The sequence below is a fragment of the Pongo abelii genome, chromosome 1, assembly GCF_028885655.2.
Source record: "Pongo abelii isolate AG06213 chromosome 1, NHGRI_mPonAbe1-v2.0_pri, whole genome shotgun sequence".
Classification (NCBI taxonomy): domain Eukaryota; kingdom Metazoa; phylum Chordata; class Mammalia; order Primates; family Hominidae; genus Pongo; species Pongo abelii.
In genome coordinates this window covers 145,799,740-145,820,021 of record NC_071985.2, presented here as the reverse complement: position 1 = coordinate 145,820,021, position 20,282 = coordinate 145,799,740, and the positions used below count along the sequence as shown (strand labels likewise).

Below are 20,282 nucleotides of genomic sequence, written 5' to 3'. Positions count from 1 at the left end.
GGCTTAATTATTTTGAGAAGACGGCCCAATTAAAAGCTATACACTCCCTCTATGTGAGTGTTTATACATAGAGCTGTATATATAATACATATTTGTAAGTGTGTATATATATATGTGTATGTATGTGTCTATAAATATATAGGCTTAGCAATTTAATTACATGGGATAAATTGTTGGAAAAAATACCCAGGAGCTGGTCCCCTTTCTGTTGCTAGATTCAGAGTAGAGGCCACCCCTCCACTCTGGGAGAGGCTGGTGTTGGTGATCTCTTAATGACTCTGCAATGGAAATCCCAACTGCACAGAGCCCTGCCCCAGTTTCAGGAGCCAGCAGCCTCGGGAGAGGCGGATCCTGACCTCTGCTCTGCTCTTGGGATAGCCTTTCCCTTCCCAGCAGGGTTGAGATACTTGGGCGGGGAAATGTTGTGGCAAAGTATTTGCCAAAGCTCAGGAGAGACACAGACTTGGGGCTTTTGTTTCTTGAGCTGGCTGTCTAGCTTTCCTAATGAGCAAATATGTTCTCTTTAAGGAAACAAACAAAGCAAAAACACCAATTCATCTGGATTTTATTCATTTATTTTAAATACAAACAAACAAAAGGAGAGTGGTTATTTCTGCACCAACTATTTCAAATGCAAGTTACTCCATCGCTCGGGGTGGTTGGATGGTGCTTGTCACCATAGGACCCACAGGGCTAGTTCCAACTGTTATTCGGTAAGGCTTTTTTCTTTCCAAAATTCCCAGTGTTCCTTTAAGGCCCATTTAGCTGCGGGTTTTGTTTATTCTCCTGGCAATCGGCATTTAAAACAAGACAAACAAGCATTTTTCCTGGGCTGTGAATCCCCCCGGCCAGCCTCCACCTGCACACCTGAAGCCAGCATGTCCAATCGAATTTCTCTGTAACCCGTATCCCCTTTAGAGACTTGCCCCCTTCGTATACCAGGCTGGAAATAGAGAACTTAAGCAGGGCAAATGTAATTTTAAGAATTGCTAATGATGCTAGAAATCTGCAATGCAATTAGCATCATTGGATTTGGCGCTCCTCCGAAGGCACAAAACTCCTTGTCATAGCGCAGTGGCAGCAGCGGCAAGTGCCTCCGCATGTGCTGGGCTGTCCGGGTATGCTGGCAGCCGCTTTGCACTGAGATGTGAGCAGTTGGTTAGGCTTCCTCTCTTTCTTTCTCACAGATACTGACTTCTTTGTCTCTTTTCTGGGTTGCAGAGGGATGGATATTTTCCATTGATTATTACTTTAGCATTTGACCCTCCAGTGGAGTCACCCTGTTTTTTTTTAGAAAACTGAGACTCTCACTTTGTGAACTCCCTGTGCTCTCTGGGATTTCAGTGCTATAGTTCAACCACCAATCCCCCTGTCCTGAACTCCAGTACTTCTGATGCTATTAATTGGTTCCTCAACAATTGTGGTGGCCTTTCCATCATTGCCCACCATAGTATATACTTTTCTTTCTCTCTCTCTCTTTTTTCTAATTTCCTTGTCTTCTTCACTCTCCATGGAGCCAGAGGTAGTATGAAGAGTTAAAAATAGGAATATAAAGAAAGCCAGAGGGAGAGAGGGAGTGAGAAAGAAAAATTTTAAAAAGGGAGGAAATGAATTATTGGATTAAAAATAAACCTTTACTGTTTTGCAGAAAAATTATTTTTGTTCTCTGGAAAAATAACGTGGGCCAGGCATAAAAAGCATGTCAGCTGGCTAAAAGATTGCAAAATCCAGAAGATGATCTCGATGTGTCTGTTCAATTTAGCAAGGGTATCTACTAGGGGATCCTCTTTTAAATATGGAGGCCCAAATCAGAAGCTTGTAGAGGGGAGCTATTCTTCCAAGATTCCAGATGTGTCTGTGAGACAACACGTTATGGGGCAAATTGATTTCACCCTTGGGAAACCAGGGAGATTTTCAAAGTTATGTCTGCAAAGCCAGCTAATGCAATTCCCCATTAGTGCATTAAAGTGTGCCCTTATTAATTCAAACATAAAGGCAACAAAATAAGCTGTTAAATTTAAAATATAATACATATATAATGAGCATGTGTGAAAGCCTTATTCAAATGAAAATACAGGAGTGTTTGAACTACTGAGGTATCTTTTGTATTGAATTATGAGCATATGTAATAGATTTAATTATTAATTTCCCCATTGTTCTATGCACACAGACAGGGTTCAAGGCACAGTCATTCTCTGGCTTTCATAGATCTAATTTGTATAATTATTGCCTGAATAAAAAATTGCTCCAATTCCTAGCTCTCTTTCTTTCTTTCCCCCTTCTAAATACTATTTCAATGCTGCATTCCAAAAGGGGAACACCTGCCACTTCTTCAAAGTCAGCTGATCATTTGGAATGATGGACGGCGCTGCTGCCGATGACGTCCCCTTTCAAGTCTCTTTGTCTAAGTGAATTATCGTGCATCCTTTTAATTTTATTGAACAAATTACATTTGTCAAGGTCTATCTTTGTAAATAAATGATAACTAGAGACACATGGATGCGTATTTCTGCTGTTCAAGGGCTCTTGTTCCATTTCTGGAAGCCAGATGAACATGGAACAAAGGAGAAACTTTCCTCTAAAAGCAATTATCTTTCTGCATTCCCATCAGTATAATTATATTGCAGGGAATTTTAAGAAGCTGTAGAAGTAGAATTGAATGCTTAAAACTGTGTTTGCTGAATTGCTATGCAAAAGTTGAACAGGCTGTATTGCATCACACAAAATAGTCTAACTCTCTCCTGGCCACATTTCTGTAAGTTTAGAATGCGCCTGAAGGGTGGAGATGATGTGGGGGAGGCAGTGGGGATGGGGATGAGGTAGATCGCATTTAGGGTTTCCTGTGTTTCTTGAATGGAATAGTTAATGACATTTCTGAAACCCGAGGGCTGTTAGCAAGGTGACTGGGAACGTGTCTAATAAAGCCACCCATTCCAGTCTAGTTGGAAAGCTTCTGATTTGCAGATTGCTCTCTGTCTGAAACAGTCCTGCTAGTTTACTAACTAATCCCTGAATGGTGGTGGGATGAAGAGGGGACCGTTCATGAAATGATGGCAGCAGCAATTATACTGCCCCCAAAACAAGCCAGCAGCTGGCTTACAGAGATATTGAATGTGGTTTGTGTGGCTACTGTGTCAATACTGCGCATCAGCCAGGATCATTCCTTTCTCATTGGCTCCCCCACAATTTAGTGAAGTAAACTCTTGCTGTGAGGTAAGTTGTATTGTCTGATCACTGACAGCTCAATAGTCTCATTCCTGCCCCTTCCCAATTTTTAACAAACTCCCTGATGAACATTCAGGAGGAAAATAAAGCACCAGTGAAAAGTGGCAACAGAGAATGCCAGAATCATGGGTTAGTTTAGTATGGCTGGTAGGTTTTGAGTTACTGGACAGTTGATGGGATAATATTATAGTCTAGAGATCTTGAAGAAAGGAAACCTACAAGCAAGAATGACCTTGTATCCTCTCAGAAAAGTGATTGGAAGGGTGAATCAGGAGCCTGGAGATAATTCCCAGTTCACAGAGACTGCATGGAACAGTGGGGTGAGCATGGGCTTGGGTTGGGATGGAGACAACCCCTGGCCCCTGCATTCAGTGTCCGCAGTGGTAAGATGAGGGATCTGGACCAGATGATTGAATAGCCTATCTTTAGATTCCGGGTCTAAGGTCATGAAACCCATTGTATGGGGCATTGATCGCCATAGGAAAGTGGGGGAGGGAAGGTCCATGTACTAGGATTGCATTGTTAAAGCTTTATGAATGTGTTGAAGGGGAAAAATGATTTTTTCTCTTAAGAAAAATGAGTCCAGTGCTTTTGATCTCTAATTTCTGTGGCTGAGGTTTGGTGATAAGCAAGAACGGAAACCCATGGGATCATTGCAGGTGACGTGATCAGAAAGTGGTAGGCCTATAAAATAGGTTTAAAATGGTGCCTTGGCCATCTTGGTGATTGAAAAGGCTCCTCTCTCAGGAGAAAGTGGCCAGTGGGACTGATTTGTTTGATTCAGATCATCTCACTAAGTAGGCAATGAAGGGAATGTGCAGAGAGAACTAGCATGTCCAGCTTAGTGTTGAATTCAGTGCTCCCTGAAAGTGTCAGACCCTCTGCTGGAGCTAGGAATAGAAGGTCATATGGTCCCTGTCATCAGGATCATGTTGCATACATATGACAGTGAAGCCAGGTAGGAACATCTGTGATTCTAGGACACAGTGATCGGGGCCATGACACAGTTCTCCTGGGAGGTAGCCTGATGGGGGCTGAGGTAGTCAGGGAAGGCCATGGAAGGAAGTGAGGCTTGAGTAGACACAGTCAGATAAAGGTAGGGGTAGACAATGGTAACAGAGGGAAGAATATGTGACGAGCAGTGACATAAAGCAGCAAGACATGTTCAAAAAGCTGCTAATGCTTCAAGATGGCCAAGGTGGAGGGTGAGTGTGGGTGAGCAGAAGGGGATGGGGCTGAGGAAATCAGCACGTGCCAGACAAGGGGGCCTAGCCAGGAGGCTCGAACTTTCTGCTCTGAGTTACAGGAAAGGGGAAAGCACTGAAGGAGTGTCACAGGTAAGCAGTGTGTCAGGGTCAGAATTTAGAAGGGTCATGTTGACAGCCAGGACTGGATCCTGGGGTCCCTGTGCAAAATGAAAATGTGGGGCCATGTATTCAAAAACCAGAAAAAAAGGTGCTGTTAAAGGCATTAAAATACAGAGCATTTCCCTTCATTCTGCAGTCTCTCAATCTGTCGTGGCATTTTTTTTATCCTCTTTAATGTCATATCCCTCTGGTCCTCATGGCAGGACACTTGTGGGACAAGTACAGACTTTCACGGGAGCTGGAGTCCTCCCTAAGACTTGGGACACATGTGGTCCACCGGCAGCTGGCTCCTCCTCTCCATAGCCATGGGACTGATGTGTCATGCTTCAGCTAGGGGTAGGAAGATGCAGCCAGGTGTCTCTCCTTCTCAGAGGCCTGGTGCTCTCACCCTTGGTAAGCAGGTAACCCCCAAGGGTATTGCAACTTCCCTGTCAAGATGTACTGGGCATCTTGGTTAAGGTTGAGCCTGAGGCTTCCTGTACCAAGTTGCCTGCTAAGTGCATGGTAGCACTGACAGCCTAGGGTGAGGATGGCCACTGCCACACCCCCTTGCAAGATACTGTGAAGCACGCTCACCAACCCTGCCCCTCTCCAGCCTGCGCCCAACCCTCCACTGAAGTGGAGTGGACAGTGTCACTGGGACAGGTTGTGGGGGAGGCTGGGCAGGGCCCAGAGTGCCAGGGGCAGGGAAATGGGTAGCCGAGAACCTGTCCTGGGAGGCAGGGAGGTGGTAAGAGATGCTGCACATGAGAGCCAAGACCCTAAGCCCCTGGCCCATGTTCATGTGTCGTGGACTTCACTTCCAAAACAGTAAATCATTAAGAATTTCAAGATGGCAACCATAAGCATTTGCCCTCAAGCATGGCCCCTTCTGAGCATGGATCCCTGTGCTTTGTGACTACAGGGATCACTCACCCTTCATGAAGCCCATCGGCAGCAAGGCAACTGTAGCAGAGCTAGGCTTAAGGCAGGGAACCCACCAGGAAGGGGCTGGAGCTATCTGGTGATGAGTGCTGAGAACCACAGTGAAGATACTGATGATGAGAATGGAGAGGAAGCAACGAAGGGAGATATTAGGAGGTAGAAGCTGTAGGATTAAGAGGCAAACAGGATGTAGCGGGGGTGAGTGAGGCCGTGGGATATACGGTCACTTACAGGGTTCTCATATGGGTAACTGGTACTTTATGAAATACTTTTACATAAATTTTATCACTTAATCTGCAAAACATATTATTGGTACTTCCATCTTATGGGGGGAAATAGCTGAAAGAAGTGAGGTAATTCACTCAAACTCCTCTGGTCAGAAGACTTGGGATCAGCCCAAGGCATTTGATTTTGATGGCACATTCAATCTACCATGACACCTCTGCTGCTCTGGATGAGTCTGCCTTGTTTGTTTGTTCCTTCATTTATTTATTCATTGCTTCACTCAACAAGTACTTATGAGGGGAGCACAAGGTGCTGGGCATTCGTCTAGGTGCTGGAGGTCCGTTGCTCAACAAGCCAGGCAAGGCTTCCGCTCTCATGGAGTGCACATTCTAGCAGGGCCAAGGTGCCAGATTTAATCAGAAGTTTCGCTCAGGCTTTAAGGGCCAGTGGAAGCCATTATTTATTTTATTTTCTGTTTCTTGTCCCAGTTTCTAATGAATTAGAGTTTGATTAGCTTCAACAGAGCGCTATGACTAGAGGGAGAATAATAAAGTGTCCTTTCATCCACCCCTATCCAAAAGCTGTGTGTAATTAGAGGAATCAAACCCTGTACTCTTCATCTCCACTTGGGTTGGCAGAGGTCAGTTTATTCTGTAGATACGTAATTATGTTGTTTTGCTCTTTCATTTAAAAAATATATTATCTTGAACTTTCAATGAATCTTATAAATCTCAGGCTAGGAGACTGGATATCCCTGATAAAGAATAAATTTCTAGGTGTTACATTGTTGTCGTCCCAACAGCAATGGTTCTGAATGCTGATCAGATGACTCAACTGTACAGGTCAGAAAGGCATTTACTGGCAACTCAGCCCCTCCCAATGGCTTACACCATAGAAGACCATCAGTAATGCATGTGTTGAATGGTGTTAGGATGAACCAGTTTTCTTCCTTGGTGCACAGCCCCAGGGAACTAGAATGGCTGCCAGATGGCTCCGGGTGCTAGGGCATGAGCATTCATTGTGTGAAGGAAGTTTGGAGACTGAAATCCTTTTAAAGGCAATGTTTCACTTGATAGGAAACAACATTATAATAAGACTAATCAAGACCACTGAGTTAGTAGTCATGGAGAACTAAAATCATTATTCTTGGAGCACAAATTCCTGGACCTGATGATACCTCTGTGGCCTGTCATGTGTCAGAGAGTCTGCAGGAATGTAACATGAAAACCTGTAATACCAGAGGTGTAGAGCACACTCCATACTATTCACTGTGGAATGTCTGGGGATGGCCCTTGGCTTCTGAGCTGATGGCCAAGAGAGGGTGGAAGAATAAGTGGAGGAGTTGGTCTTAGAAGGTCTGCTCTACAGTAGGCCTGGGGAGAGTGGTGTATCAAGAGGAAGATTCAAACCAAGTGCATTGAGGGATCTGAAGACCATACCCATACCAATCAGTACTCCCCTGGCCCAGCGTCATCATCCTGGGCCCCATGTGGCTGCCCATCGCATACAGGAGGCCTTATTGTATGTCTGCTGTGTGTGGCATGACTCCTTTGAATGGCGTTCCTTTTCCCACCCCGTGGCATTTCTCTGCTCTCGCAGTCTCTCTCCATAGTAACAGAAGCTTCCACTGAGTTAACACCTCAACCTATTAAGCTTAAGTGCTTTTCAAAACATTTTATTATTGGCTGAGTGTTTGTGAAGCAGTTTACCTTGGACTCCGACTGGCTTCAAGAGGTTTGAGCCTGTCTTGTATTCCAGGGAAGCGGCATTGCAAACCCAGCACATCCCAGCACCCAGCTTTCTACCCTTTCTTTATCTCTCTCACCAAATGGTGTGAGGCCATTCATGGGAAGGCCACGACGAATTTTGATTTCAGTCTTTGTGTCATTACTTAGCTAATTTAAAGATGGATATCAGCCCTTAAAATTAAAAATTGTATGTTACATGGAAGGACTCCACCCACCCAGGGTCAGGCAATGAGAATATGATTAGACAAATGAGGGAGTGGCGCTTTCCATGTTCCTCTGTTGAGTGAGGATCCCAGTGGACCATGTCCTGGGTCCTTTCTGGGACACTTCCTCGTGTCAAGTTCCCTAACTTCTGTGGGCTGCCAGGCACAAGTGTCAGCATTCATGTTGCAGTCCTGATGCCATAGTGTGGCTACTTCAAGGAAATAGTATTCATGATATTGACCTCTTCTTAAAATTATTTAAATAGGCACCCCAGTGCTTCAGGTAAGAGCCATGAATCTTGAGCAAATTTGACTCATGAGGTACCTTCAGAGAACAATTTTAGCTGGTATGTGTGTGTAAGGTGGGGCAAGGGTAGGGTTGGGTATTAAACATCAAAAGGTCATGCTATGTAATACATGCAATATATAAAGTACTGATTCAATAGAACTATGGCAGGTGCTGTTGTAATTCTTTTTTCTGCATATATGCAGAATTTGCAATATAAAAATTAATGCATGTTATAAACTTAAGGTAGCTTCAGCAAATAGGATAAAGAACTCCATGATAACAAATCACAGTGCATATTCACAGCTGGTGAGATAAATTCCATTCATGAGGAGATTTTGATTTCAACCCCTTATAAGAGAATTGTAAGATAGTGGCAGCATCTAATCTTGAGGTAGGTAGATAGTGGTGAGATGGCTACTCATGAATAATTTTAAAATCAATCATCTGTGGCTAAATGTAGTGACTTCAAATCGCTTCACAGCTTTGGGCTGTGGTGGGGAAAAGCCATTGTGGTGAAATAGAGTAAGAAACAGGAGATGCAAAGCTTTCCTCATTTCTTGCTTCAATTCGATTCCTGTTCTTTAATTGCTCTGGGACTTAAGATTCCTTTTCCTGAAGCTACAGTGTGTTCTACATCTTCTCAGAGCTGGGTCCTGCCGCCCTCCTCACACAGCGGGTAAAGCTGCTCCCCTGCTTCTGGCTGCTGGTGGCTCAGCATCTTGGGGGAAGCCCAGTTTGCTACCTTTCTGGACATCCTAGGGGACCTGCAGTTCAGCCACAGTGAGGCCCAGGGAGGGGACAGCTGGTGTCCTGGCAGCTGGGCTTCTGCACTGCCCATGACTTTGAAGACACAGCATCAAAGAACAGAATGGTGCCTTTGGTTTCTGGAGGGTCCTTGAACTAAAATGTGATGAGAAAATATGTGTCAGGAGAAGATGGCAAGGAGGGAAGAGTGGTCTTCCGGCCACAGCAGGACTCGGGGTGGTGCTGGGCCAGAGATGTGTGCCCACCTCATTGGAGTGCAGGGCTTGTGGTGGGAGCTGGTGGGCACAGCAGCATTTACACTGTACAAAGTAGACACTCTTCTGCAAACCTTCCTCCCATAACTCCCTGCCCTCAAGTGTGGCCTAAACTGCATGAACCTAAAACATTCCAACAGTATATTGATGACAGCTAAATTGTCATAACACAACAACATGGTTATATTGAATGCTGCCTTTTAGCCATCCATGATGTCTCTGTATTGGTGACAAAATATTTTCCTACAACCACACATCTGTTTTCACTCTCAGGTCTTTGTATCATATCCTTATTCACAATTCAGGATGATGATGACGATGATGGTGATGGTGATGATAATGATAGTAGCTAACACTATGTAATATTAGGCACTACGCACATTTCATCTGTTAACTCATTTAATCTCCATAAGACCCACATGAGGTAGGTACTATTATTATTTCTATTGAAGTCACATAAGGTCACATTTTGGTAAGTGGTAGAACCAGGTTCCAAATCCATGCACTCTGGCTTTGCTGTCTGTGCTCTTAACCACTTTGCAATGGTGCCTCTCATTTCCTCTATTCTTAAATAAAGAGGAGAGCAACTCAGAACAATTACCTATAGTATTCAAAAGTTAGAAAATTTTCTGTTAGTTACAAAGTATCAGCAACCAATTCACATAGCCCAGGGAATTAGCTTTGCATTTTTGCATTCTTGCATGGGTGCATTCAGAAATTTATTGATTACCTACCACCTGCCAGACCACCATGCTGGGAGTAAGACCAAGGCAGACATGGTCCCTGACCTCATAGAGCTTCCACTCATTCTGGAAAGTTAACAAATTAAATAGGCATCACAGTGATGTGTGAGGAGGATTATGCTAGATGAAAGTATAGAATAACAACAGCTAATATTTACTGAGCATTTTGCTATGTATTGTGTGATGGTTAATATTAGGTGTCAACTTTACTGAATTGAGGGATGCCTAGATAGCTGGTAAAGTCTTGGTTCTGGGTGTGTCTGTGAGGGTGTTGCCAGAGGAGATTGACAGTTGAGTCAGTGGACTGGGAGAGGAAGACCCACCCTCGTGGGTGGGCACTATGCAATCGGCTGCCAGCCCGGCTGGAACAAAGCAGGAGGAAGAAGGATAAGCTGGCTTGCTGAGGCTTGTGGCATTCCTCTTTCTCTTGTGCTGGATGCATCTGTCTGTTCCTCCTGCACTTGGACATCAGACTCCAGGTTCTTCAGCCTTTGGACTCTTGGACATACACTAGTGGTTTGCCGAGGGTTCTCGGGCCTTCGACCACAGACTGAAGGCTTCCCTACTTTTGAGGCTTTTGGTCTCAGACTGAGCCATTACTGGCTTCTTTCTTCCTCTGCTTGCAGACAGCCTATCATGGGACTTTGCCTTGTGACCGTGTGAGCTAATTCTCCTCAATAAGCTCCCTTTCATGTATACATGTATCCTATTAGTTCTGTCCCTCTGGAGAACCCTAACACATATTGCTAGGCACTATTCTCAGTGCTTTTAATGGACTCATTCATTTAATCCTGATGGCTACCCCATGAGGTAGGTACTATTTTATTCCCATTTTACAGATGAAGAAATGGAGGCACATCAGGGTTATAGAAATGCTGAGTGACACAGCTATGTTAACAGGGGAGCCAGCAGAACACTGTTCTGCTAACCCTGGGAGGGTTAGCTTTGCCTGGGAGTTTGGGAGTCCAGTTTCAATCAATTGGTGAGCAGTACTCATGGAGATAATGAAAAATGGGAGGTCCTTCATTCAGTTAGTGCCGTTGTTCATTCAAAAGCATTTATTAGTAGGCATCTTTGATGTGCAAAGATCAAGGGAGTGGCTGGTGGTTGGTGGTAGATGGCTATAGAGTTGGATAACATAGGGTGTTTACATTTGAGACATAATTCAGTAGGCAATACTGTATTAAGTATTTAAGGGTATAAAAATAAAGAATTGCTCCTTAGTCTCAAATTGATATATTTTAAATATATATATATAAAATTATAAAATGATAAAATTATGCAAATATATTCATCACCTCACATACTTATCATTTCTTTGTGGTAAGAACATTTAAAATTCAAACTTTTAGAAATTTAGAAATATACAGTACATTCTTATTAACTATAGCCACCTTGCTGTGCAGTGGAACACCAGAACTTGTTTCTCTTGTCGGACTAAAACTTTGTACTCTTTGGCCAACATCTCTCCATTACCCACTCCCTCCTCCCCAGCCTCTGGTAACCACCAGTCTACTTTCTACTTTTAGGAGTTCAGATTCCACATACAAATGAAATCATGCAGTATTTGCCTCTCTGTGCCTGGTTTATTTTACTTCTTAATTTAATATTCTCTAGATTTATCCAGTTTGTCAGAAATGACAGAATTTCATTCTTTTTTAAGGCTGAATAGTATTCCATTGTGTATATATACCACATTTAAAAAAATCTGTTCATTCATTGATAGACACTTAGGTTAATTCCGTCTTTTGACTATTGTGAATAGTACTGCAATTAACATGGCAGTGCAGACATCTCTCCAACATACTGATTTTAATTCCTTTGGATATACCCAGAAGTGAGATTGCTGGATCACATGGTAGTTCCATTGTTAGTTTTGGTACGTATTTAACAGAGGAGTTCAGGCAAATGAATTGGCTTGTGCTTGTATGTGCACACAGAGCTTGATGGAGTGGAGAGTGTGGCCTTCAGATGGGAGCAGGCTCCACTTCTAGCCTGCATTGTCATACCTCTAGCTGTGTAACCTTGACCAAGCTTTGGACTTCTAGAACCGTAGAATGAAGACCCTGTACCCTAATTTTACAGATGAAAAACTGAAGCTTAGAAAGTTGTCATAAGCTAGAGGAATATTTGAAAATGGACCAATTCTGATTCAAAAGTCCCTTTCAGCCCCGAGACATAGGAATCTTAACTTGTAAGTGATTGTTAAATTTTCCAATACTCAATGTACATGTTAGAGGCTTTAAACAAGCTGCATATTTGGGAATTCAGTACTAGAGGAAGACTTCCTAGAGTCAATGAGAGGAACTTCCAAGGAAGAGAGGAAAGCAGCACAGGAAACAAGAAGGAGATGCTCCTAGCATTTGGGAGTATCTTGGGTGGGAGCTTGGAAGTAACATGAAGAATTGTGGGGCCGCACAAAGCTAGACTTGGCTGGAATGAAGGAAGGCTACAAGAAATGCTGTAGGGCCAGTGGTAGTATTGGGGAGGTTTGGGAAAGCAGAGGAGATAAGGACAGAAAGAATGTTTCCCTAGGTTTAAACCTTTGTCTTGTTCATCAACATACCCAAGGGACACTTGCGCAAGTAATTGACAAGAGGTTTCTGTGCTGGTTTTGGTTGCTTTGGGTAAATGGAAGGGAAGTGTTTAATTACAAGTTCAGGTGGTAGAGGATGAGGCCTTCAAAGCCTCCCACATGGGAGCAGGATAATTCTTCCTCTTCCTCCTCCTCCTCCTTCTCCTTCTTCTTCTCTTTCTTCTCCTTCTTCTCCTTCTTCCTCTTCCTTTTCTTCTTCCTCTTCTTCTTAGAGACAAGATCTTGCTTTGTCACCCAGGCTAGAGTGTGGTGACCCAATCATAGCTCACTGTAACACTGAACTCCTGGGCTCAAGCAATCCTTCTACCTCAGCCTCCCTAATAGCTGAGACTACGGGCACATGCCACCACACCTGGCTAATTTAAAAAAATTTTTTTTTTTTTTTGTAGAGACAGGGTCTTGCTCTGTTGCCCAGGCTGGTCTCAAACTCCTGGCCTCAAGCGATCTTCCTGCCACTGCCTCCCAAAGTGCTAGAATTACAAGCATGAGACACTGGGTCCAGCCCAGAATTTGTATAACCTACTTGCACAACCAGCCTTTCACATTCACCTGAAGCCTTTATATCTTCAACAAGACCACTCTTTAGTTTGGCCCCATTCACCTGCTAGAGTTGGCGGGGGTGGGGTGGGGGGGTGAGGGGGTGGGGGAGGAAGAATGCAGAAATAAAAGAGTTTCCTATTTCCTCTTAGACAGTGACTATATCATGGGCATCATCTAGTAATGGAGAGAGGAAAAAGAGGAAGAAATAGGAGAGAGAGAGAGAGAGAAGGTTTGAGGGGAAGGGGAAGGTACATAGCACTTGGTAGCTCCAGTTCCTTTGAGCTAGATGCTCCCCTGGCTGATGCTGCTTCAAAAGCCATGTTGATGTCGCTCAAGTCTGTATGTGATTTCTTTCCTCATTTTCTTCCTTTGCCAAAAAAACAACTATGGCTCTTATTCCAAGTATAGTCACTGAGCAGCTACCAAGAGGGTCCTAGAAAGCATGTTTCTGAAGAATGTCATCTTGGCAACGTTGTTCCATCTGCACCAGTCAGCGAGGAATGGAGGCAGAATGCCTCCAACACACACTTTAGATCTGAAGATATTCTAAGGTATAAGGGAAGGATGGTCTCTTCTGGAGAACTTTGGTTTAATCCCTGAATACATTCCTCCAGGAGTACAACATGGATATTTCCTCAGACTGCCAGAGCATTTTAGAGTGTTACTTGACCAGTATATAAGAGATATTTGCTGTAATAAAAGTTATACTGGGCTTGGAATCTGAAGACTTCGGTCTGCGATCTGGCCATTTTTGCTTCCTAGCTACGGGTAAGTTGCTTTCTTCACAGCCTGGTAATGAAGAGCAAATGAGAAAAATGATGACAACACTTTGTAAACTGTAAAGTGGTGCAAATATTACTTGTTATTGTTACCTAGCAATACTCGGGGATTTTCCTTGTTTGGTTCCAGTTTAAGTAACCAGGGCCTGTGTTAGGCTTGGAAGCTTCAATTACAACTGAAGGGTGAAATTAGGTGATAAAGGCTTTAATATCGGTTTTGTTTTGAGGACCTAAGACAACACTAAGAGTGAACCCTGTACGAGTTCACAATCCTGAACAGTTGCTTTGGGTGGTAGCTAGCAATTCCTTCTCACCAGGGATTGGTCATGTATTTAATGGCAGACCCTCCCTTCCCCTACCTTCCCCGTTTCCCCACATTTTCCCCTGGGTGTCCTAAAGGCTTGGCACCCTTAACAGTGCCTTCTCCTCCCATGGGCTCAGCCACAGGTATTTCTTAACAGTCTCACCTCCTCAGGTGACTTTTCCAGCCTGTCTTCCTGGCTCATCCCACTGCCTTGCCTGGGCTCAACGGCTGATGCTTTGCTCCATTTCCGTTCCCACTTTCCTTCTCCTCCCTTGACTTGATACTTCCTACTCCCCCTTGCTTCCCAGGGTCCTTTCCCTTCCCATGTTGATCACTTGAGAGAAGAGGTAGGTGACTGGGTTCCACAGCCCCACCTTGGGGCAGGTTGGAGGTCCTTCTGTTGGAGGATGTATTTGGAAGTGTTCTGACCAAGGGGTCTTCTCACGGTCCTCAGCATTTCCTAAAGTGCACTTTCTGATGGCGTGGGCACTCCACTTTCACTGTGGCTGCTGTTCTACTGTTGAGACACTTCCCTGTTTCATCGGACGGTCTCTTTGAAGCTTCCACAGTTGCCCATTACATTTTGCTAGGAACAGGGAGTCGGAGTCACTTCTCTCTGGCTGGGAGGAGACCTCTGAGTCTAGTCAGGCTCCAGGGTCCCTGGATGACTGGCTTTTGCCTCGGCGGCCTTACTCTTCCTATGGCACACTCACTGTCCGCCTCTGCTAACCTACAGCACCTTCTTAGACTGCTGTTTGCATCTTCCCAAGACAGAGTTTTCCCTGTGACCACTTGTGCCTAAGGACGAGTCTTAAGCCTCCAAGTCTTCCCAAGAAACTGACCTTAACTCAAGGATCACTTTGTTACACACCAGGCTACTTCAGTCCTCTGGCCTTGTTTCCATTCTTGATCCCTTTGATCTCTGCTGAGCCTTGAGGCTTATGATCCTGTTTCAGGGCTTCAGTGATTCCCCTTGCTCCCAGCTCTGGGGACTGGTCTGCTCATCCTGTCTCTAGTCCCCATGGTTGGAGCTGCAAAGCAAGAGCTTCTGGGCAAGATGCCACTAGAAAGCCTGTCTCCCTAAGAACAACAGACCACTTTTCTCTCTAGTTGTTCTGAAACTTACCCCTTCTCTCTCGCAGCTGTGTGAAAAGAAGCCAAATGCCCATTCTTAATGTGTGACAACTGAGGCTCACATGCAAACTGCTGTTATCTCAGCAGGAGAGCAATTTGCAATCATTTAAAATCCTTTCACTCTTCCCTTCTCCTCAGTGTATGGTTATACACACACCAGTCCATATTTATTAGTGCAGATGGTGAGAAACTCGTCATTGAAAGGGCTTAGAGCACAGAGGAAAATGGATTTTTGGCCTCACTCTGGCCTTATAAACAAGAAGGCTTAAATGATTTTAGGTTCCTGATTCTTGCCTCAAAAGAGCACAGTTTGCTTCTCTCCAAACACAAGAGGTTGTAAATTGGTAATTCATCTCAACCAAAGGCCACATGATGAGCAATTGTAGAAGTATTTTTTTTCTTGTTGTGCAAAGGAGGAACCAGACATCTGAGTATAGGTTCCAGCTGGAACTTGCCTTTCACCATTTGTAGCCTGAAGGCACTGTCTTGGCCAGCCCTGGGCTTCGTGCAGCTTCTGCCTCTTCACCTGCATCACTAACAGGGCGATTGCTATCACAAGGGTAGAAATCAGCTCAGCATTTCCATGTGACTTTTTTTTCCCAGCTAAAAAATAAATCTGTTCTAATAAAAACATTTATACTATATTCTTTATTGTCAGCTAATCCTGCCCACACTCATTAAATGGCAGTGTGTGGGTTATTTGCTGTCAGTGAAATTATCAAAGGCATTTTTCAGCTGGGGCACCAGGAAAACATATGCTTCAATGCCAACTAAAACAATAATGAGGAAATGTTATGATCAGTCTTGACCAGATGACCCTGCCCATTTTAGATTAGTTCTTAATTTCAGCACAAGGGTCATCCTGTGAATTCTTACAATAAGTCACTGCTCACCACTCACATGAAAAAGATGTGACTTATTAGAAAACTCACTGTACTCATTGCAGTTAATGAGATGTGGAAAGCTTTGTAATTTGATTTGCTGGGCCATATGCTGTAAAGGGATACTGCTGATTTCATTCCTCCGTATTTAATTTAAGCTGTATGCAATACCTTCTTCATATGGCTACTTATATAATAAAAATTAACTTGGGGTATAAAAAATACACCATTGTGGGGTTTATGACTTGGTGTGGTTCAGTTTCAAGTATTTTGCATGGAAACATCTGTAAGTAATGTGTGCGGGTCTAATTTTAAATCCCGCCAAATATTTTCCATTTAACATTTGGTTTAACTGACAAGCTTGCAGAGGTGGTTTTCAGAATTGTCAGTAACAGATATGTGCAGTATTCCCAAGGCTGTGGCCTTTTTTTTTTTAAAGAAAGATAGTAATTCAAACTTGTTTTTTAAAAATTTTTGTAATGTTTACATTTCAGTAGATACAAATAGCAGTTCAGAATATGGCTACTCCTATCCCTTGAAGACCCAGCTGCAGTTTAATCTATTACCCCCTAAAAAGAGTTACCTTGGTTTTGACTTTTGCTTCAACATCTGTGAGCTAGGACACCTGAGGCAGATTGGGAAGGTTGACTGTGGGAACGGAACCCTTCAGGACAGGGTCCTGCCTCCACAGTGGAGAGACAGGGAGGGAGAGAAGAGGGTAGGACTGAGAAGGGAGGCAATGTCCAGGGAGGTCTGAGTCTCCAGAGAGGCTCCGAGAATCCACATTCGGACTATTTTCCTACCGTTTAAAAATAATTCTCACCTAACTCTTAAGGAGAGGCCCAGGCCTCCTGAACTATCCAGATCTGCTCAGAAGCTGAGCTGTAAAACATAAAACAGAACCTCTCCTTTCTCTACTGGGTAGGATTGCCAGATAAAATAGAAGGCCCCGAGTTAAATGTGAATTTCAGATAGACCACAAATATGTTTTAGTACAAACATATCCCTTGCAATATTTGGGACATACTTATACTAAAAACGTATTTGTGGTTTATCTGAATTCAATCTTAACTGGGCATCTTATATTTTTACTTGCTAAATCCGGCGACTCTACCGCCGGGGTCGGACGTTGTTTGCTGACTGCATTCTATTCGTGGCCGCGGAGGCCTTATTTCAGGTTGTTTGTTTGATTCCGGTGGCTGACAATATGAAACAGCTTGAACAGGCAGGCTGGTGGGCAGAAGCCATAAATAGCCACCTCGGGGGCCCCCCTGGTCGCTGGGAGCGCCACGCTGCTCTGTTAATAAACATGCGCTCTCTGGAGTCCTCATCCTGGGGCTCGCGGAAGCGCTGACTCAGCACCGGGGCAGGGAGGATGCAGGGACCCCCAGAAACATAATTAAACTGTTTCCATGACTGACTTGAAAATAAAATTGTGTGTGGGAAGAGAAACTTGAGGGGGAAGTTAAACAACAAATGGAGAGGTGTGGAGTGAAACCTCAGGGAAACTGTTGGTTTTGCTTCAAGGGAATTGAATTGTGAAACTTGCAGTTGTGAAATTTCACTCGGTTGATTCTTGTGAGAACCGAAGTTTGTTTTAATTGTCAATTAAAGCGAATGGTGCCTGGGTCCCTGGGATCCAGGGAACCTCAGGGCGGTGCTCGCCTCTGCCCGGCAGCGAAAGAGGGACCCGGTGCGGGCCCGATGACAGGGGTCGACCACTGGGGGTCAGGATAAGCTTGCAGAGTGGCCCTGCCGCCGTCCTGAACTTTCTCGGGAGGGGAAGGCGGCTGTGTACAGAACGGCACGCCCTGGGAAGCAAAGGCCTGTCGGAGAAGTTGATGAAAGATGCACCTTAGGTGTCCCCGAGCAGGGCCGCCGGCCTCCCCGGAGGTTTCCTTGGCAGCCCTTATTTGTAAGGCAAATCCAGGCCCGCGCACACGTTGCTCGAATGTCAGGTACTAAATTGCCTTTATGAGAGTCGAGCAGGCTTGCCGATGACAACACTCCGATAACAAAAGAAGTGTGGCCTCGTTGAAGATTTTATGTAAAAGGAAATGATTCATTTGAATTCAGAAGGAGCCTTAAAACAGGGCAGAGACAGCCAAACCCTAGATTTTCTGCCTTATGACTTGTTTCTTAAACTTGTTTAAGAAAAAAGGGGAGAAAATTTAAACAAGAAAAGCTACCCGAAATCGCCAACCAAGGTTTAGATTTTCGTGGGTTGCTATTTTCTTCAGATCAAGGTTGCCTTCTTGTTAACCCGAGATTGCAGCCGCAGAAAATTAGATTCCCCCCACTCAGGGATTAACCACATAGAAGAGTTAGGGAATGTGGAGGTCTGGAGAGACTTGAGATCAACGAGTTTGAAACGTTTGAAAGAAAAAAATCTTCAGTGGTTTGAGAGCTTCACTAAGATACTTTAAAAAAAAAGAATCAAAATTGCTCTTATTTAAGAGCTTTGGAGATCCAAATATAAGTCCCTTTTCTTTTGCCAAGAAGGCCCTTATTCATTTTGTGTGTCTTTAATGCTCAAAGGAGATGCTGGGATTCCTAGTCAATTCCTAAACAGGAGTCTGACAACCAACTATGTGATTTTTTTTGCAAAGACCTTTTTTTTTTCTTAAAGCTTCAAATTTCTGTTCCTTTTGATGATGATATGTTGAAGAAGGAATCAGTGCCTTTCTCAGTAAGTGAATGAGAGAAAGGCCTTACGTCTTTTGAGTGGGCCAGCGTTTGGGTGGCACGGCTGCTTGGATGGGGAGCGATGTGACAGGGCTCTTGGACAAACTGCTCCTTGGCTTAGGGATGGTTTATTTTGAACATTCATTCATTCACTTATTCAACCAGTGTTTATTAAGCATTCACGGCCTCTGTGCAGGGCTAGGTGTGAGGGCTACAGTGTCTAATAACACAGAGTCGTGGTCTCATCCTCCAGGAGTTTTGCAGTCTGCTGGGGAAGCCAACAACATGAGAAGGTTATTCTGCTCTACTGGAAAAGGCACTGATCTTGTCCTCTCTTTTCCTTCCAGAAGCTGAGAAAAAAACCCAGATTGGTCAACATGGTTTTATAAACAAGTGGTACTTTAGCAACAGCAACCAAAGTCCTATTTAATTAGCCAGTGGAAGGTATCCATCTGTGATGGCCAACTGTTTCCTTTTTCCAAGGGGCTCATCTTCTCCTTTGGTGACCCAAAATGCCTTTTACTTTGAGCCACACCCTCTGCCTGAAATCCTGCAGGATAAAATGGGGATGGAGGTAGAAAGCAAGTGGATCACTTGGTACTGTCTGACTTGATAACCAGCTGTTGAATGGCCTGCCATGGCTTCACTATGAGAATGGGGAAACTGTTCTTTTACTTCTGGAAGAAGGAGAAGCCAGAAGTTTATTTAATCTTTTCTAGGCAACTTATTTTATTGCATTTTTAATTTCCTCTCTTGCATTAACACGACCCTTTTCACTGGCTTCCCACGCCTGGTACTTAATTACTTATCATTAGCAATGTACACGGGGGCCTTGCTGCATATTTATAAATGTGATCATTAGTACATGGAAAGACAAAGGCTTCTTTAAGACTGTCATTAGTTATTCTGTTTTCATGGAAATGTTCATTAGGAGAAACTACCCACCTGGTTAAATAATTATAATTAAGAATTGGTAATCTCCTTTGCATTTTTAACTTGTTCTTCCGTCTGTTTGTGTGAAGCTCAACAAGACTTATTTGGCAAGTATTCTATCTTTCATTTTCACAAGAATTGTCAACAAATACGTACTCTTTGTTTTTAACCTATAGGTGCTGACTGATTTGCAGCATGATAAATATAATTTTTGTAATTCAGCAGTTAATCTCCAAACACATTAACCAGCCGTGGAATGGTGAGTCAGTGAATGGAGTTAAAGGATCCCTGGTAGATTTTATTTTCTGAACTTTAGTCAGTGGTGCAAATTGGACTCCAGGCTCCCAATCAAACTTTGCAAAGGGTCCCCTTTAACTCTTCAACCACAGAGACACCAGGCTGGGTGGCCACTGGCCACTGCTCCTTTGGGTGTGCCAGGCAAGACAAGTGGCAGTTGGATGGCCTGAGTCTTTGTGTGTCAGCATCTGAGTCTTTATATGTTTGTGACTAGGGGTAACCACAGCAGTGTCGTAGCTGTGGCCCTGCCAATGGCTAGGCAAATAGAGTCCACAAGCACTCTTTGAATTGCTAGCAAATGGTCATGCGGCTCATACGTGGTTATGTGTCAGCTGAGCTGAAACAAACGAGGTGACAGAAACACAATAAAGGAAGCTCGGTTATGCTGCC

The 20,282-nt window shown here is 44.0% G+C and overlaps 1 protein-coding gene across 1 annotated transcript in view; it reads left to right on the top strand.

The window, feature by feature from the left end:
- LOC100449563 (uncharacterized) overlaps window positions 1-20,282 on the top strand; it is a 39,951-nt gene that overhangs the window by 5,101 nt on the left and 14,568 nt on the right. The gene's annotated exons all lie outside the window — the stretch shown is intronic.